We start from the raw sequence: 25,304 nt of genomic DNA on the forward strand, positions 1-25,304 counted from the left end.
CTTTTATATGAAATTTTATACCATTTATGTCCTTTAATTACAATTTTTGATTAATTTAAATTTTTTACAAATTTTATAGAAAATCCGACAGATTGTCGGCTGTAAATTAGAAAAACAGTTCTTCGGAACCTATTTAAAAACACTCCCAAATATATTTCAATCATTCCCAACTCCAAATCAAGGCAACACCATTCCAACACAGTTCATCAATCTCAAAATTTTAAACTAAAAATTTAAAATTCTATTCCATACATAAACAATCACATATTCAAATTTACAAAGAAATTTGTATTTGCATTAACTCACAATATTTATAAATATTTACACGACTTAATAATAAACAAAAAAAAAGCTAGTGTCTATTACAAAATATAACATACAAAATACAAAAGGAACCTAAGGGTCCTACCAAGAATGTACTGTATGGAGGTGACTCTGTACTCAATGCAGATCTGTAACCTCACCGAGTCTGTGGTTTACTGGGCTCTCTGTCAGTGTCTTCAGTACCTATGTGTTACAAATAGTGACACGCTAAGCAATATAGCTTAGTGGTGCCAATATAAAATAAAATAACTAAAATAAAATTTAATATGCAGAATGTATGCTCATATTTGATACAGACTAAGTTTATGTAATTAATCATAGTATATTAATTTGGTACTTTTTATGGTAATTATTTGGTTGATATTTATTTAGATTTCTTTTGGTTGCCCAAGTAACCCATACTAGTTGACTGGACTGGATAAACGGTTAAACTGGTACTGGGTATCAAGTACCTCAAGCTTTCACACCATTGGTTACATAGTGTGTACCAGGTGTGCAACAGAATGGCTATTAAGCCATATTAGTCATTAGGCACAACGCCTAGCATAATCGACATAATCAAAATAGCCATAGGCTGTTATATCATAGAATGGCACGAAAAGCCATAAAGCATAGAATGATATGAAGCCATATGCAATAATGCTAGCAGAACCCTATTGGCATTCCAACCTATCCAAACCAATCATTCTAGGCATACTAGGACATTTTATATAATTAATTATTTAATTACTTATATTTCTAGTTTAGAGGTCACTATTCACTTACCTATTCCACACAAATGTTGACATTTTAATACCTAATAGATTTGTTAAGTCTAAGTCCATCAAGATACCACATTTTAAATTTTATTTTTGCTAGCATTAGTTGCCAAACTCAATTCCTAGCCTTCTAAGTTTTATTTCAAATTTCCAGAATGTAAGGTCCATGTTTACTGTACCATTAGACCTTGCTACAGTGAAACTTTGACAAAACTTTTTTCACAAAAGTTATTTCTTTGTGCCTAGTTTAATTTCCTTTTTGAATAACTCCATTTGGAGTTTTGTAGCTTCAGTTATGGCCTAATTACCACAACTGGCCGGATTGCAATTTTTCCAGAATTTTTGGGCAGAAATCAATTCTAGCAGTTTTGGTGTCCTGACTTTGGTGGGCAATTTCATTAAGTTCTGAGCAGAATTTGGGTTTATGTTCTTCATGAAAGTTGTTCTAATTTGTCTAAACTTTCCAATTGATATAAAATTCTGGTCAATTGAACATTTCTACACTGAGTTATGACCAAATGAACAAATACTGTTCATTTAGTCATTTTCCAAGGACAGCATGTTGGTCACCCAGATTGAGGTAGTTTTTAGGTCAACTTAGGTTAGTTTTCTGGGCATAGTTTCTACACCAAAAATGTTACATTATATGTCTATTTTTATTTTCAATTGGCCTTACACCAATTGGAGCTGCACAAATCCAATTAAGGCTGTTCAAACACACTAGACTCCAAGAGTCTAGAATTCACCACATAAGGCAGGCTACCCATTTCAACATCCAATGCCTCAATTCACTGTATATTATGTTCAAACCTTGCCAAATGGACACTAATTGACTATTAAAATGTTCCTACACCATTATAAGAGCAAAACCCCAATTTTGCTCAAAACCCTAAATTCTCAAATTCTCAATTCTTGCGCTAACTTATAATTCAATATGCTAAGTGTTAAATTCATATCCAGGGCAGTTTGTATACTCATTTAATTCAAAGAAAGTCATCAAAACCCTAACCCATCTATGGCTGCCGAAATCATGGGGTATATATATACACATAATTTTAATTTCATTTCTTACTAAGTCAACTTAAATCATGTTCTTAAACAAGAAATTAAAGAGAGAGATGAAATGTTAGACACTAACCTCTTTTGGGAGCTAACTTGAGCTTGTAAATCTCCTTAATTTCTTCTTCTAATTGCTGCCTAGAGATGGTTTAAGGAGTGAGAAGGAGTTTTTGTGAAGCAAGCTTAGGATTTTATGGTGATTTATCAAGAAACTCCTAGTGAGAAGTTTGATAAAAAATGGTGAGCGGAGAGAGAGAAGAAGTCAGTTGGTTGAAGAAGATGGGTAGCAGAATTTTTTTTCCTTTTTAACTAATTTCATCTCTTTTTAATTGGGTTATAAAGTGTGTGTTGCAATTTAATTGGTGGAGGACTTTTAATAACACAATAATGATGTCATAATTTGCATTTTATTTCATTTTCTTTTCTTTTCTACTCATTTTTAATTTAATTTTTTCGCAATATTTATTCATATTTTATTTCATATAAATTATTTACTTAATTGGACAAGTTGGCCAAAAATCATCTTTGAAGGTGAAATGACCAAAATGCCCTTCGTTTTGCTTAATGGACCAAAATTGTCTGTACTGATTTAGAAAATTCGCTGAACATTTTCTTGGCTTTCTAAGGCCATCGAAGGCTCAATAACTCTTCATTGGAGTTCCAAAAATTATTTCACAGGGTTCTCCCATGGTTATAGGGTCGACAACTGTCTTTACAGTCGTTTCCCGTTAGGTTACCCATCGCCGGAGCACTAGCTCATTTAACTTTTTTGTATTTATTTCTAAAATTTTTTTCCTTATTTTTTCTTACCATTATTTGAATTATTTATGACTCCTCACTTTAGTCTAAATAAAATTCCAGACATTTTAGCTGTCCGGACAGACATTGGTCACCGGAACAGTAGAATGTACGGACTAGCTAAAGTGAGAGTGTTACATAACTTAGGTTAACCATTTTGGTCCTACAAGTTATTTGAGCTAGTTGGGACTAGAGTGTTCAGTTGGTATATATTAGAGTCATACTAGGTCAAAAAATTATGTAGAGATGTTAGACCCCCAAGAAAGGGTTACTCGTGACTAGAGAAGAGGTGGAGCAACCTAACTCACTAGTAAACTATAATACCCAAGTGCTTGACCCTGATTTAGTAATTATACCTAGCACAACAACATTAGCATCGTGAATGTCTAATACATTTATTTGAATACATGTTACATAGGCTCATATAGTTGGTATAAGATATACATAATTTGTTTAGCTTAGCTAACTGTTACAAATATAATTCTTATCTACAAACTTTTTATAATGGATGAATTTTATCCCACCCCTCAATCTGAACTAAGCACTAGCCAAATTGTTAGCCGTTGACAGAGATGAGTGTTCGTGTTTGAGAGATGACCATAGTAAGTAAATCCAAACTTTAATCCTTGGATGAGATGAACCACTATTGAGTTATTGTCCATTTCGTCAACATAGACAAGAAAAATGATGCGATTTGTGCCTGATTTACAATGAAATAATGTTGTGTGTGTAATGGATGGTGTGAAATATAAATCAACTAGAGCTTGTTTGAGCTTAGCATACCACTGTTAAGGAGCTTATCTCAAATCATATAGTAAGCAATTCAGTTTGCAAACATGGTGGGACTTATCATCATTTGATGAGGGTGGATAATTTGTGAAGTCTACTACTAGTAAGAGACCATTTGTTAATGAGGATGACTACTTAGAGGATGGATTTCAGGTTACAGTGTGAGTGGGTAAGGGTTATTTTATCAATGAGGGAGTTGTTGGGTTAGATAAAGTCAGTATGTGGTGTGCTTTGGAGAAATAGGAGATAATGTGTGGAGATTAGGTCTTTAAGTGGGTGTGCTACCTTGGTTATTGGGTGGTGAAGTAGTGATGGAAGGGTAGGGTCTAAGGAGACTAGTTGCTACATTTAAAGGGACTTGTTTTTGAGTGGTTGGTGGTGATGTTTGGGATATAATAAGAATTAGGATGGGAGTGTTTGGACATAACGACAGTAGTCTGTGGGATGTGGTTGACATTTTTGGATCATTACCTTTAGGATGGTTATCATGCTTTCATTGAAATGGGAATACATGTTCATGAAATAAAACGTGACATGAGACATGTATTTTATTTGACACAAAATCAAATTAAAACATAGGTACCCTTTATGTAACTTACTATACCTAAGGAAAGCATAAGGACTAGATGAAGGAGCTAGTTTATTTTTGGCATAGGGTTTTAACTACAAGTAACATAAACATAACTTGATTTCATTGTTTTAGCATCATCCATCAACTTTAATTTGTATTACAAAAATCATTCAACTCTAATTTTATACCACACAAAGTCTTTATGAATTCGCTCAAAAGTTAAACTAAAAATGCAACATTAGCATTCTAATAATAAAAACTCTCGCACCTGGCACTAATACTATTTCTCTTTTTCCTCTCTTGTTATCTTCTTTTCTTTGTCTACCTCTCAACTAACTAGATTTTGTTACCAATTATAATAAAAAAAATATATTTATTTTGTTGTTAAAGTGCTAATGTGGCATTTCCAGCTCAACTTTTGATCAAAACTCCTAGATGAATCTGGATAGGACTTTGAGTGGCATTAAATTCAAGTTGGATGATTTTTATAATACAAGTTGAAGTTGAGGGACAGCATTGAAACAACTCTATATGTTGAGCGACAGTGAGTGAAATTAAGCCACATAAACATCCAAAAACATGGAGTTCCTCATAATTTGGGTTTTGATTAAATAAAATTTGAAATGAAGGCGATTGCGTAATATGTAATGAGTGTATCCTATTAATGGCATATGTTGCAACTTCAGAAGCATAAGTTTAAAATTTTTTTGGGACTAAAGAATGATGTGAAAGGGCACGCTCAATTCCACTGTGCGTCTATGTTTCCTCTAAGCACACACATTTTGCTCTAGGTTGTGCAGGCATTGGGTTATACTGTTATCCCTTAGGTTTGAAGTTAAGGCATGATACTCACCACCCTAATCAACTTGGTAACACTTCATGGTGCCCCAAAATATTTTTCAACAATACGGTGAAACTTAACGAAAATGTTTAGAACATCAAATTTCTGTTTCAAAAAATGTATCCATCAATACTTATTGTAGTGATCATAGACAATTACATAAAAACAATATCCATCATTGGATGGAATTAGTGATGGATCCCAAACATAGAGCAAATGAGCTCTAGTGGTTATGAAACGAGTGACTTTGATTCAGAGAAAGGTAAATAACTACTTTTGCTCAAATGAAAAGCATTGCAAGGAAAGGATTTGCTTCATTTATTAAATGGCAATTTATTATGAGAAGAAATAGAATAAACAACTTGACTATTGGCTTGTGCAAGATGGGCATGCCAAGTACAAAATTCAGCAACATTTGCAATAAGAGATAAATTAGAAACAACTTGAAGAGGCATCTTCGTATGGATACCCTTTATAAGAAATTTGCCAGCAAAAAAAATCAATAGAGACATTATTATTATTATTATTATTATTATTATTATTATTATTATTATTATTATTATTATTTGTTGAGGCAAAGATAGATAATGAATTTTGAACAATTGAAGGAGAATGCAAGATGCTAGTTAAAGAAAAGAGAGTATTGTGAAGCAAAACAAAAGAAGAACCATAATTTTGGGGAGAGAGTTACAATTTCCTACTACTTCATCATTGTCATTATTAGGGAGTGAAACAAGTAATATTCCCATTGTCAGCAGTTAGATGATAATTTGCTTCAGAGTCAGCACTCTAAATTTGTACCGGAGTGTTGGAATTGGAAGCATAGTGAAATTGCAGCTTTGGCTGTGTGGTCGATATATTGGAGAATTGGGACTTCAGGGATGGACACTGCCAGTGGTGAAACCATGTTGTACATATTCTCTTTTTTTGTTAAAAATTATATATATATATATATATATATATATCTTGTACTTAAAATCCAAAATTTGTCCTTTTCTCCCTTAAAATTATTTTCAAAGGTTTGCCCACCTTTCTCCTTTAATTTTTTTAAAGGATTTGCCCCCCTTCCAATGTATTGCTATTGATAATTAATTAGAGACATATATAATTGATGTGAAGTCCAACTGTTAGTTTTTAAATGTGATTAGTGATTTTGTTGAGAAAATGATAAATACAAATAAGTATATTTTATCTTCGTTAATTTACAACTTTATAATTTTTGCTTTGGTCTTGTCTGTTTTAACTGCATCCATTGAAAGAGTATTTTTTTTTTACTATGAAAATTGTGAATAATTGGTCAAGTAATAAAAGTGGATATCAAAAGATAGTCGATTATTTGATCACATATATTGAGAAAAATATTTTAGATAAGATTGACAATGAAACTATTTTGCATATTATTAAGGTATGATCACTTGTAAAGGACAATTATAATTTTATTTTTTAAATTTTCATCAATATAAAAGATATTATGGATACTTAATATTAACTAATTACTTTATTGAAGTTTTTTACGCTATAAGTCATTTTATTTTGTGATAAAATATTAAAACTTTGCCCTCCCTCGATTTAAAATCCTGGCTTTGCCCTTGGACACTGCATCGCCAAATGGCCTTGACCTTAGCAATTATAAAAGATGATATTAATATATGGTGAGGTGAATTGGGACCGCTAGTTGTTGGACCCGCCACAGTCACGTCCTTGTGAACTCCTTTAGCCTCGTGTATTGGTATTTGTAGTCGCCATTTAAATAGCGAGAGGACCAAATTTTCAAAAGACAAAATTTTCCATTTGAAGTTGGGTTTCCTCACATGGTAATAATGCATACAAATCATCATAGGAGATAGGGGTGTTATGAGTCTCTGTTTCACACATAAAAGGTCTATATGCTTAGCCTAAACCTTCCAAAAATTACTTGCAAGTGCATCCTCGGGTATTAGGTTTTATTTGGAGAGCTGATAGCTGATTAAAAATGGACTTTGCCTTCTTTATATACACACCAATTGGGTCAGAACCTTTGTGTAGATGTTTTAATTGCTTTCTTAACTGTTGAATCTGTGTTCAGGACTGGGCTGGATGCAGAAATTAAATATGGAGGGGGCTAAAAATTTAAATAGTCATATAATTATTATAATTATTAAAATTTTATAAATTATATTTTTATCAAACAATAATTAATATTATTTTTTTTATAAATCGTCTTGCTACTCCTTTAATAAAAACAACTAATTTAAGAAAAATATTTAAGCCGTATATATTTAATAATATTCATATAAATACACCACTATTAAAGAAGCAAATTAAGCAAAGAGAGACCAAATGCATGTATGCACATTAACTAACAAACAATTCAATTCTTTAGCTATGCTAAAATTAAAGGTGGGGATAACTTGAGTATAGAGATTTACATAAAATTTAAAGGATGCATAATTTTAACTTCATCTTTTTGGCCTGTTATTTTAATTGTCCTTTTTCTTTCTCTTTTTATATCTTTATTTTTAATATTTTTATTTCTAGAGTATTCTAAATTGATATTCACACTTTATATTATTTTGTTCACTTCTAGAATTTTTTTAGCATAATAATATCTCTAGTTCCATAAATTTATTATCATTATTTTTTTATTTTTATTTTATTAATAATATTATTATTCTAAAATCAATGCATTGCAATTATAATATATTTACTCTAAACATTAACATTATATTATATGTATTTTTTAAAAACATTGGGGGGTGGGGCCAGGGCACCGTAACCTTCTACTTGCTTCTATCTCTAACTCAGGACCTAGAGTTAAAAATGGTGTGTAATTTTTGCAAAGCTTCACATGTTGTTTGCAGGCCAATTATTTGAGGGAGAATGATTTTTGAAATTGAGGAAGAAAAGCTAGCTAAGAACTATTTGGTCACGCCAAAACCAAATCACATATTGTGGATTCATGGTTCCCTCATATAGAGTTTGGGACAGTGGGGCTGTAGTTAGAAAGATATGATCTGAAAGATTGTAACTATGCAGCAATGGAAGTAATTGTGCACGCCATAAGACATAATTTGTTGATGTTATTTTGATAGTGAGAAAAGATGTTGCATTTGGAATTGAGAGAGTGGTAGGGAAAGAAGCACTAGACGGTGAAGCATTAAAAACTAAGGCTAGTTTGGTAGCCATGGTGCCTTGCTATGCTGTCAAGTAATAAGGCATCTAATACCATATGAATGTCTAATACATTGATTTAAATGCATGTTACATAGGCCTATATAGTTCGTACAAGATATACATGATCTAAATAGTTTAGCAAACTGCTTAAAATAATTCTTATCTACAAACTTGTTACGATGGATGAACCTTATCTAGCGTAACATGAGCATAGATTGCAACAAAGATGTTGCAAAATTAAGAGGGTGATATTTTAATATTCCCACATTGACTGGGAATGAGAAGGTAAAAGAGCTTATATAACCCAAGTCCAATTGCTAAAACGACTTGAGTTAATCATTGTGGCCCAGAGAAAATAAACATAAAAAGACACCAAAAGAAGTGTTAAATTTTTGGCTCTCTTGAGTGTGTGTGCATGGTGAATTCTGTTAGAAAATAAAGGTAACAAATAGAAAGTTTTTTACAACTAGTATGGCATGCAAATAAACAGCAATAATGAAAAGAACATATAATTAGAAGAAAAAAAAGAGGTTAGAGCAGCCTAGGAGATTATGGATTAAAAAATATTGATTTCTAGATGCTATCCTTGGAGAGGACACTACCCATCTACACCAGGTAAACAAATCATCCATAACAATACTCAACTCAACTAAGCTTTTATCCCAAAAATTTGGGGTCGACTATATGGATTCGCTTTCTCCACTCTGAACGATTTTGGGTTAAATCCTCAGAAATGTGTAATGCTTCTAGGTCATGTTGTACTACTCTCCTCCAAGTCAATTTAGGTCTACCCCTTTTTTCTTTCTATCCTCTAACTTAATGTGCTCTACTTGTCTAACTGTAGCCTCCGTATGTCTACGCTTCACATGACCAAACCACCTCAATCTCCCTTCTCTCAACTTATCTTCAATTGACACCACTCCTACCTTTTCTGTAATACTCTCATTACGGACTTTATCATCCATAACAATATATTTTCAAAATAAAAGTGTAAAGAAAACGTATTTATTTTGGCTGACTCATCGTTACATACATAAATTATTTGGGTTTTGTTTATTCAATACTTGAATTAAATTCATAACCTAATGAATACCTAAACTCTTTAAATTCATCCCATTTAAATAAAAATTTGTAGAGTCCAGAGAATGAGAGCTATATTTGCGATGATTTGTCCATTTTGTGCCAAATGTCAAAACATAAGCTAACATGGCACAATAGCTTCAGGAATTTGTTTTTGAAGGAAAAGAGTGTTTGCTGATGTATGTCTCTCCAATTGATTTGAGATTTGAGATTCTGGTAACCATCCCAATGAAGAAAATAAGAGAGATCTTGCAAGACATATATTATATATTTATATCTGACTATACCATTTTGCAGGTAGGTTTCTATTGAAATTGTGAAAGAGCAATCATTAAATGACCCACATTTTCATAGTGGCAACCCCAACACTAAACTCACTAGGTGAACCTCCAAGAGTGATTTGTGATCATCAACCTGCAAAAAAGGTGCCATTGGGAACATTAAGAATAAAATTCTTCTATAAGTAAATTTGCTTGCAACAAATATACTAGAAAAACGAGATAAATAGAAGTTATTAGAATCGAAGAAATAGAAAGATCATTTTATTTTTAGTATTATCACATAACTTTGTATAAATTTATCTCCCAACTATATTTACTTTTATGGTAAGACATAATTACAAATACAAGAACATAATAAATGAGATCAAGAGATATATGAATATGATAAATAATTTAAGATATTGCATTTTGTATTTATATACTCTAAGTTACATTGTTCCGAAGCTATGTACTTATAATAGATATATAGCGAATGAGTTCTCAAAGTGTACCTAATTATATGGCTTATTATTAAGTACCAATATTACAATTAAAAAAAAAATAATTCTACATTGTGTGAGTGGAGATAAAGAAAATAAATCCAAATAAACTATGATGAATCAAACGGATCATATTAATTTCTTAATATTAAATAAAAAATCCTAAAAAATTAAAATGAAAAAAAAAAGAAAAGAAAAGAGGTAACTGCCGAACAGCATTTACCATTGCTCAAAAAGGGAATAAACTTTCCTAAGAAAGTGAACGTGAATTTAGATCTCTCAAACGTGTATGCATAGTGAATTTTCTCTTAATCTCAGTTTATTTCGTTGGTGAATTAATTTTTTTTTTCAAAAAAAACCATTATATTGTGAAATAATGGATACAATTCATTATTTTATAATTTTATTTAATGTGCATAGAATAGTTTTTTACTCATTTATTTCCCATGATAAAAAATAAGTTTTCATCCATATGAATTGTATTAATTTCGTATATCATTAATTTAATTATTTGTGTGCGTGATCGATTCATTTTACTATTCAGATCCAAGTAGTGCCTAAAATTAGCTTCCATGATTTACTACATTGCCCTTAGGCAGAAAGTTATGAAAGAGGTAACGTTGCCTTTCGCTGACTTTCTCTCTGAGTGTATGTATGCATACTATATATAATGTTAAAAGCATATTCTCATTTCTCAAATGTCATTAGCAATAACATCTCTCACAGCTAAAACAAAGAAATTGCTCACAAGTCACACCCAAAGGAAGCTGAAGCCAAAAGCCCTAACCCCTTGAAGGTGCTTTCATTTTCAGGTCATGGAATTGAGCACTTGCTCTCTCACCAAGCAGACTTTAAGGCTTTGAAATCAGCAAACAAAGTAAGTTTCCAATAACACCCTCTCTGAAACCCATCTCTATATTTAAAAGCAAGGGCAGCAAATCCTATGCATTTGACTCTTACCTCACATTGACTTGCCTCTTCTTCAAATTCCCAGGCTAAAGGCTTCTAAACAAATAACCAAAAAGTTTCTTGATTTTCAGAACCCCTAAGAAAAAACCCAAGGAGGCCCCCAAACATATACCTCATATTCATCCAGTTTCTTGAAAGAGAAAAGAGAGACAAAAAGAGAACTTTTGTTAAAAGTTTTCCATGCCTTGAACTGGGTTACAAGTGAGAAGAAGCAAATGGGTCTTAAAAGAAAGCTGGCTTGCTTATCTTTTCTTCTGCTGATAATGTCACAGTTAGATACTCCTCGTTTTGCTGTTGGCTATGGAAAGTTCAGTGGATTCAAAGGTGGGACTGCTTCTGATCATCATCATCTCAGCCCTACCAACTCTAACGTTGGCTTCAAAGGAAAAAATGCACATAAAGATTCTGATGAAATATTTGGTGCAGAAAAGAGGAAAGTCTACACAGGACCAAATCCTCTACACAACAGATAAGTTATTGCTAGAGTCAGGAAGCTTGAATTCTGTTTCAGCTACGAGATTTTCTCTTCTTTTCCGATCCTTCTGCTTCCTTTTTTCTTTCATTTCTTACTTAATATCTTTCAATTTTCTTTATTTTCCCCCTTTTTTATGAACATTTTCGGTGCTTGAAGCTTTCTCTGGACTTGTTCCAGTACTGGTTCAAGTAATCTTACAGATGTAAATGAGAGTTTAGGTTTCAGATTTTGGTTAAGAAAGTATACTTATTTCTTTTTTCTTTAAAAAGTTTATATATAAAGGAAAAATTATATTTATTACTCTTGAAACATTAATGCCATTAATGTAGTTGTTGGTGTTATGAATTCTTCTCTGCTTTGATTTTCTCAGCTTCGGTTGCTTCAATTTTTTTGCAGTTTCCTTTGCTGAATAACAATTGCACTGTTTCCCATAGAGACTAATACTTTATTCTCATTTTATATGAATATGTATTCAAAATTTAGTAAGCTTGCCATTAGTGAAAAATCACAACATTGATTATTTACTTTATAATATAATATTTTACATTTAATCATTTTCTTCTTTAAATATTTTTAAATTTTATAAAAATGTATGCAGGAATATAGTGTATAATTTATTGGTAAAGTTGAACACTCATGTTTTATTTTCAATTCTATATAAAAATATTTATCTGTGTAAATAAATATATTTTTATAGATTTGCTAAATAGATTAATTTAATAATATTTAATTTTTTTTAGAGTTGTAAATTTCATTGAATTGAATAAATTTAACAAAAAATGATACAGCAAGAACTTAAAAATGTATATAAATATGGATGGTAGTTGGAAAATAATAAGGTGTATCAAAATGTACAATCCAAACATTAATGTGATGTACAATTATTTTTGACCTGGACTGGTGGATGGGATTTTATTGATTCAATGATTTCACATTGGCCGGAAAAAGCCAGAAGGACTGTGAAGCCTTAAATTACTTTGGAATTTTTATCTGAAAAAATTTTAAAGTAAGAAATGGTCTACTACCATCCAATCATCTTAATTTTCTTTGTCTTGAATGATTATGCAGCTGGCCCCGCTTCATGTTTGGTTTTTGATTCTCTCTCTATGTGCCAACCATATGTCCACCATATAGGTTTCCTAAATTCAAAAAATATATATTTTTTTAAAATTTTCTTGCAATTTTTTTAGGTATATTTATGAGTGCATCTCTAGCTATGACTAAGATAGCACCTTCTCAGAATATATACTCACTGTGGAGAAAAACAAATGACTATGTAAGATGAATTTAATTTTAATTTTGAGATTTTTTTTATGATGAATTTAATTTTAATTTTGAGATTTTTTTTTTCTTGTCAATAAGAAGTAAATAAAAATTAATTAATTAAAAGTAGACGAAATAAAGCCAAACCAAAGAAAGGGTCATATATTCTTAGATACAGCTTCTAGAGATCGTCTTGCCGTTAAAGACTTCATGATGACAACTGACTAGTGGGTAGAGGTGATAATTTTCATCTAATATTATCATTTGATTTTATCTCATTTGATTTGAAGTAATTTATAATTTGTTTGAGCATCTATTTAATATTAACTCGATATGAGCTCTTAATTTATTTTATCTATAATAGAAGAATCAATTTTTTTTTTTTTTTTAAAAACCGTGTTTAAGCTTGAAAAAAAAAAAGTATATATATATATATATATATATATATATATATATATATATATATAAAATAAACTTACTAAGTAGACATCTACTTACTAAGTAGACATCTTGATTCTTAGATATATATATATATATATATATATATAAAATAAACTTACTAAGTAGACATCTTGATTCTTAGCCTAGTAACATTTCGTCTATCCCAACAAAGAAGATCCAACTCTTCATTAAGGGGGGTCTAAATCAAATGACTTCTCAATCCCACTTCCACTGCTAAATTATTCAATTTATCAGCAACTTTATTAGCAGTGGAAATTTTGCTCGCACTCACCAGAGAACAACTCAAGGACTGCCTTGGAATCTAATTCTACCATCAGAATTTTGTACCCCAGGTCTCAAGCCAAATTTAGACCATGAATGAGAGCCTGAAACTCATCTTGCATTGAAATATAAATAGCAAGTCTAACAATATATCCAGCCACCCAAATTCCTAAATGGAGCATCCCTTCCACTTCCATGGCTAGGATTCCCCTTGCTAGCGCATCTGGATTCAACTTCACCCAACCCAATTTAGGTTACTTCCAATTGACCGTTTTTAAAGAATTAGAAGAAGGACTAGGCAAAGAAGTAGATGCCAACTAGGCAGAGTAATTACTCTCAATTTGATACTTCAACATTGTGACACTCCTCACCCGACTACAGTGTAGCCGAGCAAGACATGTTACACCCGGTGTCGGAGCACTCTATCTTATCTTACTTTATTCCTTTTAATCATTTTCAAGTTATTATCTTTTAATATCAATTATTTTTTGACCGAAAAACTAACGGAGTTTCCCCTATTTTATTAACATTTGATGTATTTCACTATTCACCTGTTTGAAAATTTCAATAACATTTTCAAATAAAAATCTCATCCATACTCATCATTTCTGATAGTGTCCATATATTTCGATTCTTATTCATTACCATGCATATCCATTCATGCTCATTTCATATATCAAAATTCTCAAATTTTCATTAATTACATAATTTACAAACTAATTATATAAATTTACAATTTGCATAATATACAAATTAATTACAATTTCATAATTTACATTTCAACATAATAACTAATTATAAATACATAAAATAATTTTTGTGAGCCCTATCTACATACATTGCTGAGGAGGTGATAACCTTATACACTTCTGACACTTCTGCAGATCCGGACTCTAAAATCCCAGTCTAATATCCACTGAGCTTTATCTTTAGTACCTGCGCGAGGAAACAAATCCATCTCGTTAAGTATTGCTGCTTAGTGGTGTGATAATATAACAAATAAAATAATATACAAATAAAAAAAGAAATGGATTATACTTTGGATACTCTGAAATTTAATCTAATTTAATATAATACTTTTAGCATCAACTATTTTTTGTTCTAATTTATTTCTATTAATAAGCAATTTATTTCTAAATTCACAGTAGTAATATACATATATCTCTTTTATAAATCTTTTTATCATTTCATTCAATACTTTCTAGGTTATCGCATATTATTTTATAATAATTAAATTTTAATATTATTCCAATTCATTTCAATTCTTTCTACTAAATAACTAATCTAATTTATTTTAAATATTCTTGCTCTTTTATTTAATTGCTAATATTTTCAGTTGCTATTATTCTTAACTCATTTCAATAAATTTTACTGTCCAAGTAACCTATGACAGGCTGACTAAATTGGATAAAAGGTCATTGGCGCTGGACATCGCGGTGCCTCCGGCCGTCATACCATGGGACGTGAAAGGTGGAACGTCAACCACGTATGCAGTCAGAATGGCTAAAAAGCCATGATAACATATCAGTATGACTAAAAGCCATGATAATATATAATCGAGCATAAAAGCCATGAGTGCAGACATAAAGTCATGAATACAGGCATAAAGTCTTACGCAGTACTGCTAAAACAATACCTTATTAGTATGCCAATCTATCCAATATGACATACATGTCTAGGCGATACATGGGCACATAGTACCATTAAGTGTTCATAAGTTTCATTATTTCATTATAGGTTCTAATTATAATTTCTAGCATTTTAATCTTTTTCATAATAGAAACATAAATATCTAAGTCTAATATTTACATAATTTATGCATTCATCGTAATTTATATATTCATTATGTTATCCATAATGATCACAATTCAAAACAATGGTTCCCATGCACCATTGTACTCAAAATATTTTTTTCTTCTACAATAATGAAACTCATATCTCATTAATACATTAATATGGTTCTTTTATTCATTACATTATTTATATAATTTATCATTTGAAATTCAAGAAATGTTTTTTTGCTTACTAAGTATTTATGATTACTCTTAATTTCACTCATGTACCATTAAGTGTCAATAGATTTTATTTTATTTCCTAGTGGGAATACAATATCTAAATTCATTTTTATCTAATGCACATGTTCATAAATTTCATTTGTATAGTTCATTTACAATTTCATCTCTAATCTATCACACTAATTCACATGTACCTAGGTTCAAGCAAATTTTTATTTTTATTCAATAAAAAGGGAAAGTCCCCAAATATTATTTACACATCATTTATATCTTCAATATTTCATTTATAGTAATTTACAATTCACATTTCAAATTATATCAACTATTTCTTCTAAGTTCTATTTGTGATGTGCCTACAAATCCCATCAAACTAATCACATGATTTAAACAAATCTTAAATCATTTAAGTGAGGTATCATTAGCAATTTAAGTTTTGGTCCTTTGCATTCATTTTATTGAGGTTACTATTTACTTAACTATTCCTGTACAAAAGTTCACTTTTTAATACATAATAGATTTGTTGAACCTAAGTTCACCAAAATATCACATTTTGCATTTTATTTTTGTTGGCATTGATTTCCAATACCATTTCAAAGCTTATTTTATGTTATTTAAAATTTTCAGATTTCATACATTAAGTTTACTATTCCATTGGTCATTGTTACAGTGGAAATTTAACAAAATTATCTTCATCAAAGTTGTTCCTTTATGTGTCTTCTTTAATTTCTTTTTTGAATCACTCCATTTGGAATTTTATAGCTCAAGTTATGGTCAATTTACCATAACTGTCTGGACTGGTCTTTACCCAGATTTTCTAGGCAAATTTGGTTCTGCCAGATTTGGTGTCTTGATTTTGGTGGACAATTCCATTAAGTTGTGGTTAAAATTTGGAGTTCTATTCTTCATGAAAGTTATAAATTATCTAAGCTTTCTATTGATATAAAATTCAGGGCAATTCGATACTCTTACTCTAAGTTATGGCCAAATAAACAAACACTGTTCATTTGGTCACTTTTACCAGGTCTAGAATTGATTACCTGGATTTGGCTAATTTTTAGGTCATCCTAAGTTTGTTTTCTGGGCAAGGTTTCTTTATCAAAGTTGTGCCATTATGTGTTTAATTTCATTTCCAATTGGCCTTGCATCAATTGAACCTACACCACTCAAGTTACAGCTGCCCAAATCTACTGGACTCACATCCAGCCCTGCAGGTCACCTAAGGCAGCATACCTAACCTCAATTCCATTGACATAAATCACTTCAATTCCTCATCAAATATAGCCAAATGGTCACTAATTGACTATTAGGACTTCTATTCACTAACACATGAGCAAAACCCTAACTTCATGCCTCAAACCTTAATTCTCAAATGTCCATTCATGCACATACATCAATTAAACATACTAATTCATTATCACTCTACATATACACTTCAAACACCACCTCTAATCCACTTTAATCCATCAAAATAATCATAACTATTTCCCCCCATAAAGCTGCCAAAATTTTGTAGAGGCCTAAACATGCACATATTTGTCCAATTTTCTCAATTTCCTAACATAAATAATGTTACTAGCACAAAATCTAAAGAAAAAGAAAAGAAACAGGCACTAACCCTTGTGTGAGCAATTCCCTAGCTTCCAAAACTTCTTGATTTTTCTTTCTTTTTGCTGCCTTGAGCTTGCTCTAGTTGCAAGGAGAAGTTTTTGTAAAGACAAGGAAGGTTTTTATGGTAGAATTTAGGTGGAAAAATGAGGTTTTGTTGAGCAACAATGGTGGCTCTTTCTCTATGATTTTTGGCTAGCTTAGAAGGAGGAGGAAGACAACTAAATTCTTATTCCATTTTATCTCTTTTTAATTGTTTTAATGTGTGCTTGTTGAATGGTGATTGGTGGGAGGTTTTAAATGACATCATTATTATGTCAAAATGCAAGTTTTACTTTATTTTATTTTCTTTTCTTTTCTACTCATTTTCAATTAAATTTTTAGCAATATTTATTCATATTTTATGTCATATAATTTATTTACTTAACTGGACAAGTTGGTCAAAAATCATCTCTGAAGGCGAAATGACCAAAATGCCCTTCATTTTGCTTGAAAGACTAAAATTATCTATACCGATTAAATAAATTTTCTAAGCATTTTCTTGGCATTCTAATATCATCGAAACCTCAATGACTCTTCTCTGGAGTTTCAAAAATTATTTCATGAATTTTCCCTCGAGTTTAGGGCTTCTAACTGTGAGGACCGCAGCTTCCCACTGGGTTATCCATCGCTAAGGCACTGACTCATTTAACTTGATTGTATTTTATTTCTAAAATTTTTTTCCAAATTTTTCTTATACTTATTTGATTTCTTTATGACTGCTCACTCTAGTTTACATATAGTTCTAGTCATTCTAGTTGTCCGGACCGACATTAATCACCGGAACAATCGAATGCACGGACTAGCTAAAGTGAGGGTGTTACAAACATAGCCAATTTTGAAACAATAGGTAGGTGCTTCCCTTAGAACATATGCTCATTTCCCTAATGCCAAAGCTACCAAATAGTGACACCTAGAATTTGCAAGGGGGAAGAATCACAAAAATAAGAACCCTTTAAATCATTAGTCCTTGCAAACCAATCTATGAGACTCATACCTTGAAATAAATTAAAAGTGTCACACTTTACCCCTCCGTAAGGCATCACATGATCCCGTAGTATACTTAATGAATTACCAAACTTCGCCTACTGATAACCCATTAAATACATTACAAGGAATTTTAAAACAATTTTACTTCTTTTTGAAAGTGGCGACCACTTTTAACAGGTATTAAAAACTTTTATTTGAAGTTTAAAGGCTAGGTAAAATTTCATTCCATTTTTCCATAAATTTTGTAAAAATTTCGGTAGAGTACCGGCTGTAATTGAGAAAAACCATAAATTTAAACCTGTAGAAAATCACTTCCAAATAAGTTTCAATCACACCTTAACCTCCAAATATTTCAAACCAACATCCTCAACAACAATTCAATTCAAAATTCATAATTCAAATCAAAATTGTCATCTCAAAGATTTCAAAATAATTCATACACATTGCATTCAAAATATTTAACGTACATTCATAAATTTAATTTACAGTCATAAAATTCCAAAAATAATATTATTACACATTTCCTGTACAATTACTCAATTTTACATTAATACATATGACACTACGGTATTTATATCAAAATAACTACAAGGGTATAAATAAATACCCGTACAAAAAGATCAATGTAGTCCTCTCAATAGTAGCTCACTCTGCTGCTTTCTCCTTGCCCTTATCTGCGATAGCAAATTAAACTATCACTGAGTAAAATTTACTCAGTGGTGCACAATAAAAATTTAAAATACTGTAAATAAAATATTTATTAACAAATCATAATTCAATCATTTCACAATGTCATTTCACAATTTTCAATCACATTAATAATAAAATTTTGTCAAATAATTTCATAAACACAGTGTTGCCAATCCATACACAATTTAAGTCATGACACAAAATTTTCGATCAATGCCGTGTTGTACACCACGACAAAACAATCTACAATCTCACTAATTGAAATCAATGAGGGAGGTGGCTAGCTAGCTAATGAGTACTTATCCGATCTCGACCTGAATGGGTAAGCTAGAGAGAGAGGAAAATAATCGATCTCAACCCCACAAATAGAGGAGTGTGAATCCGAAATCAATTTAAAGCAATTTGTTCAAACATTTCATGCAAATCACACTAAATTTCCAAAGTCACATTTTCATTCATAAAGTGGCAGCACAAAAGTTCTTAAACTCATAATTGACACAGAAATTTCATAATGCATACTAAATCAAATTTTCAATGAGAAAAATGCTTAAATAAGGTTTATTGTGCACAAACCTTATGTGAGTCACCTCTAGGCCTTGACTCAATGTTCCTTATCCTTTTCCAAGTCTTTTTCAACTGAAACACGCATATTACAGTGTCTTAGTATCATAATTCATAATAATTCCAACAATTTATTACATATTTATTTAATTGTATCCCTACATGGGCTTAAAACGGTATTCTCTAAACTTTGCATTTCGAGATTACTATTCATGATACTATTTAAGTCAAAATATTGACTTTTTCATGATTGATAGATAGGTGAATTTCAATTACACCCACATACCACATTTTGAGTGCCTAAGTTGTTGGTTTTGGTTGCCATTTAAAATTCTAAGTCTCCTAAGAGAATTTTCAATTTTTCAGTTTTGGTCCCCTGTTTTGCACTGTTCCATTGTTCTGGTTACTGTGGGAATTTGGCTAAGTGTCTTTCATCAAAGTTGTTCCTTATTGTTTTATCTTTAATTCCCATTTTGAATCACTCCATTTAGAGTTTTGTATCCCAATATATATTTATTTTTCTAAGGCTGGCCTGATTAGTTCAAACCCAGAATTCTGGGCACTTTCTTAGTTCTGGCAGTTTTAGTGTGCTAATTGTAACTCACTTTTTGGATGGGTTATGGTCAGAATTTAGATTTGTGTTCTTCATAAAAGTTGTAGTGCTATATCTCAGCTTTCCATCGGTATAGAATTCAGGTCATTTGGACCTTCCTACACCAAGTTATGTTCAAACGAACAAATACTGTTTATTTGGTCATTTTGGTACAGTGGCAGTGCATGTTACCCAGATTTGACCTAATTGTTTACTATCTTAATGTTATTTTCTGGGCATGGTTTCTGCATGAAAATTGTGTAATTATGTGTCTACTTTCATATCCAATTAGCTTCACACCAATTGGGTTGGCAGAATTTCATTTTTGGTCCCTGAAAGCGACCTAGGTCATACTGCCCAAAGGTGAACACTCTCCAATCCGAATTGAATTACATTTCTACTCATTCCAACACATCTCAATTGGTCACAATTGACCATTTCTAATCTCAATTAGGGTCAATTGCATCAATTGACCATTTTCTTCAATTTTCCCCCCAATTTCAAGAACTTAAGAACCCTAATTTTGTAATTCATTCACTTAGTGCAAATAAAGTATCTCACTATGTTCTACACACTTAATTACACTTCTATATCACTTTAATTTCATCAAACTCAAACAATTTCAACTCCCATATAGGCTAGCCAAAATTCACAATTAGTCCCACAAGTTTTTTTTTTGTTTTCATTTTCCATAATTTCTAAGTTTATTCAACTATAAACACATCAAATTAACTAGAAATTTCAAGTTTATCTTACTAACCTTTCTTTGAATTTCAATTCTTCAATTGCTTCACTTTTCTCCTTTCTTTTCTTGATCAAGCTTCTTTCCAAGTTGCCAAAGTAAGGTTTAATAAAAAATAAAGAGCGAATTTATGGGAATTTTGGGGTTAAGGAAGCTTGGTTTTAAGCTTTAATGGTGGAGTTTAGAGAGAGATGAGAGAGGAAGTGAGGGACGGCAAAATGGGTAAGGAAGATGACCATATTTTCTTTTTAATTTTTAACTCTTTTATGCCATAATTAACTTAGTCAAATGCCATTTACTTAATTATTCTTTTATTACATCATGCATGATGTCATTTGATGATGTAATAATTCTATTTCCATTCCCTTTTTCTTTTTTCTTTTTCCTTTTTCCTTTATTTTTCTATAGTTCTTTAATTTATTTCTATATTTTAAAATTTGCATTTCTCCGATTTTATTGGACAGTTAGGTCATGAGTCACCTCTAGGAGTGAATTGACCAATTTGTCCCTTGCCGGTCTGATCCGGTTTGCACATAATCCAGTGTTTCTTCTGGAACCCTAACCTAATTATTTGACCTACCTATCAACTTTTTTCTGTGATTTTCTCTTTTCCACTAGCTTCGTCATAGTCCTTAGGACCACGGTATCATAATTTCCCATTCAAAATTAGGGTTAGAACTGATCTCGCAATCACTTCTCAGTAAGGTCACCCATTACTGTGACCCTCGGCTTATTTAACTTTTTATACTTTGTTTTTCTTATTTATACTTAACCTTCTAGTAATTACTATTTATTTCCATTCAGGGCTTTTCTAAGTGTCTTAAACATGGTTCTAATCTTCTTAATTTTCCAGACTCACACTGGTCACCAGAACAGTGAAATATACTAGGCTATGCATATAGGGGTGTTACAATTCTCTCCCCCTTAAAATAAATTTTGTCTCGAAATTTTACCTAGTATAAGTCTCTGAATAGCTGTGGGTGCTGTCTTCTCATGTCCTCCTCTCATTCCCAAGTAGCTTCCTGGCCTGAATGATGGTTCCATAGCACTTTTACTAGTAGTATCTGCTTGTTTCTCAACTGCTTTACCTAATGTGCCAGAATTTTAATAGGTTCTTCCTCATATGTGAGGTTTGGATTCACTTCAATCTCTTCTCTAGGTAGTACATGAGATGGGTCTGATCTATACCTCCTTAACATAGACACATGGAAGACATTTTGTATCTTCTCTAACTCTGGAGGTAGTGCCAATTAGTATGCCAAAGGATCCACTCTTTCCAGAACCTCACATGGTCTAATGAAGCGAGGACTCAGTTTCCCATTTCTGCCAAATCTCATGATTTTCTTCTACGGGAAAACCTTGAGGAATACCTTATCACCCACTGTGTACTCAATATCTCTTCTTTTCAGATCGATGTAGGACTTTTGACGGTCTGATGCAGCCTTAAGTTGATCTCTGAACAGTCTGATCTTTTCCTCTATCTACTGAACAATTTCTAGCCTAATCATCTTTCTTTCACCTACTTCATCCCAACATAGGGGAGTTCTGCACTTTCTGCCATACAAAGCTTCATATGAGGCATCTCAATGCTTGATTGATAGCTATTATTGTAAGCAAACTCAATCAAAGGCAAGTGTGTATACCAACTGCCCTCAAACTCAATTACACAAGCCCGAAGCATATCCTCTAATATCTAAATTACCCTCTTAGACTGGCCATCTGTTTGTGGGTGGAATGCCATGCTGAAGTTCAATATAGTTTCTAGGGCTCCCTGAAGACTACCCCAGAATCTAAAAGTGAACCTAGGATCTCTTTCTGACACAATCGATACTGGCACTCCATGCAGTCTAACTATCTCATCAATATACAGTTTGGCCAATCTCTCTAAGCTATAGTCCATCTGAACTAGCAGAAAATGAGCAGACTTGGTCAGTCTGTCCACTATGACCCATACTGCATCATGGTTTTTCTGTGTCCTCAGAAGTCCCATTACAAAATCCATGGTTATCCGTTCCCATTTCCACTCAGGTACTGGCAATAGATGTAGTAAACCAGTTGGGACTTGATGTTCTGCCTTCACTTGCTAACAAGTTAGGCATTTGGAGACAAAATCAGCTACATCCCTTTTCATACCCATCCACCAGTAATGCTCCTTTAGCCATCTATACATTTTAGTGCCATTAGGGTGCATAGCAAAAGGAGACTCATGTGCTTCCCTCATAATGATCTGTCTCAAGTCAACATCATTAGGAATGCACATTTTGCCCTGGTGTAGCAATAGGCCATCATCTCTCATTGAGAATTCAAGTTGCTTGCTCTGCCGAACTTCTTCCAGTAGTTTCTGATATTTTTCATCATTCTGTGTAGCCATTCTAATCTGATCAGTCAATACTAGCTATACATGCCATGCAACTATTGTTTATCCCTCATCATTTACTTCTAATCTGGCTTACAGTGCTTTCAATTTATGCACTATAGACAAAGGAGAAATTCTTAGACTTACCATAGTCTTACAACTTAAGGCATGAACCACAACATTTACTTTCCCTGGCTGATAGTCTATCAGACAATCATAGTCTTTAATTAATTCTAACCATCTCCTCTATCTCTAATTCAACTCTTTCTAGGTGCCTAGATACTTCAAACTCTTATGATCTGTGTAGATGTAACATTTCTCCCCATATAAGTAGTGTCTCCAGATCTTAAGAGCAAATACAATAACTCTAGCTCCAAGTCATGTGTTGGATAGTTCCTCTCATGCGGTTTCAGTTGGTGTGATGCATATGCAATAACATTCTGATCTTGCATCAGTACACAGCCTAACCCATTGTGAGAAGCATCACTATAAATTGTGTATTCTTTACCCATGGTAGGTAAAGTTAGGGCTGGAGCTTCAGTCAAACATCTTTTCAGTTCATTAAAACTCTGCTGGCATTTATCCGTCCACTGAAATTTCACATCTTTTCGAAGCAGCTTAGTCAGTGGAGAAGCCAACATTGAAAATCCCTTCACAAACCGATGGTAGTATCTATCTAAACCCAGAAAACTATGAATTTCTGTGACATTTCTGGGTGGCTTCTAATTAAGGATAACTTCTATTTTACTGGGATCTACCTTGATGCCTTCTGTTGATACTATGTGGCCCAAGAAAGAAATTTCTGTTAGCCAAAATTCACATTTCGATAATTTGGCATATAATTGTTTCTCCCTCAAAGTCTGTAGCACAATCCTCAAGTGCCTATCATGCTTCTCTGCAGTCCTCGAATATACCAAGATGTCATCAATGAATACTACCACAAACTGGTCGAGGTATGGTCTGAAGATAGTGTTCATCAGATCCATAAATGCAGCTGGAGCATTAGTTAACCCGAATGGCATAACCAAGTACTCATAATGGCCATATCGAGTTCTGAAAGCAGTTTTTGGGATACTCTGCTCTTGCACCTTCAGCTGATAATAGCCAGACCTCAAATCAATTTTGGAGAACACAGCTGCACCCGTTAGTTAATCAAATAGGTCATCAATGAGGGGCAATGGGTATCTATTCTTTATTGTCACCTTATTTAACTGTCGATAGTCAATACACAAGCGGAGAGTGCCATCTTTCTTCTTAACAAACAACACTGGTGCTCCCCAAGGTGACACACTAGGGCAAATGAAGCCCTTATTAAGCAACTCTTGCATCTGTATTTTCAATTCTTTTAGTTTTGCTGGTGCCATTCTGTATGGTGTTATAGAGATTGGGTCCACACCAGGCATAACATCAATCTCAAACTGCACTTCTCTTTCCGGAGGTAATCCTGGCAACTCATCAGGAAACACATCAAGAAAGTCACATACGGTAGGGATGTCCTTTATTGCTGGACTCCCCACTTAGGTGTCTACCACATGTGCCAAGTATGCTTCATACCCCTTTCTGACCATTTTTCTAGGTAGTGCAGCTAAAATGATGTTTGACGGCAATAGTTGCCTCTCCCCGTGTATTATCACATCACCGTACTGAGGGAGACCAAAAGTGACTGTCTTCAATCTACAGTCAATCATGGTGTGATGCCTAGCTAACCAATCCATGCTCAAGATAATATCATAATCTCTGAAGGGCATTTCAATCAGATCAGACAGAAAATTATGTCCTTGGATCACTAAAGGACAATCTCTATACATTCTATTTACCATGATCTCTTGACCAAGCAGGCTCGTTACTAGCACCTCAAAATCCATTTTCACACATGGAACATCAAGACAATCAATGATGCTAGCACTCACATAAGAGTGAGTAGAACCTGGATCAAATAATGCAAGTACATCTTGATTAAAGGTGGAGAAGGTACCAGCAACTATGTCTGAAGTCTCAGCCTCTTTTCACTGTCTCATTGTATACACTATAGCTGGAGCTTGCTCTGGCTGATTTACTGTGCTTTGACTTCCTGGGTTACTACCTCTACCTCTGCCTCTGTCTCTACTAGGTGGCTGTGAACCCCTCGGTGTAGAAGCTTGGGTGGGTCCC

The sequence above is a fragment of the Hevea brasiliensis genome, chromosome 5 (genome assembly GCF_030052815.1).
Source record: "Hevea brasiliensis isolate MT/VB/25A 57/8 chromosome 5, ASM3005281v1, whole genome shotgun sequence".
Lineage (NCBI taxonomy): Eukaryota > Viridiplantae > Streptophyta > Magnoliopsida > Malpighiales > Euphorbiaceae > Hevea > Hevea brasiliensis.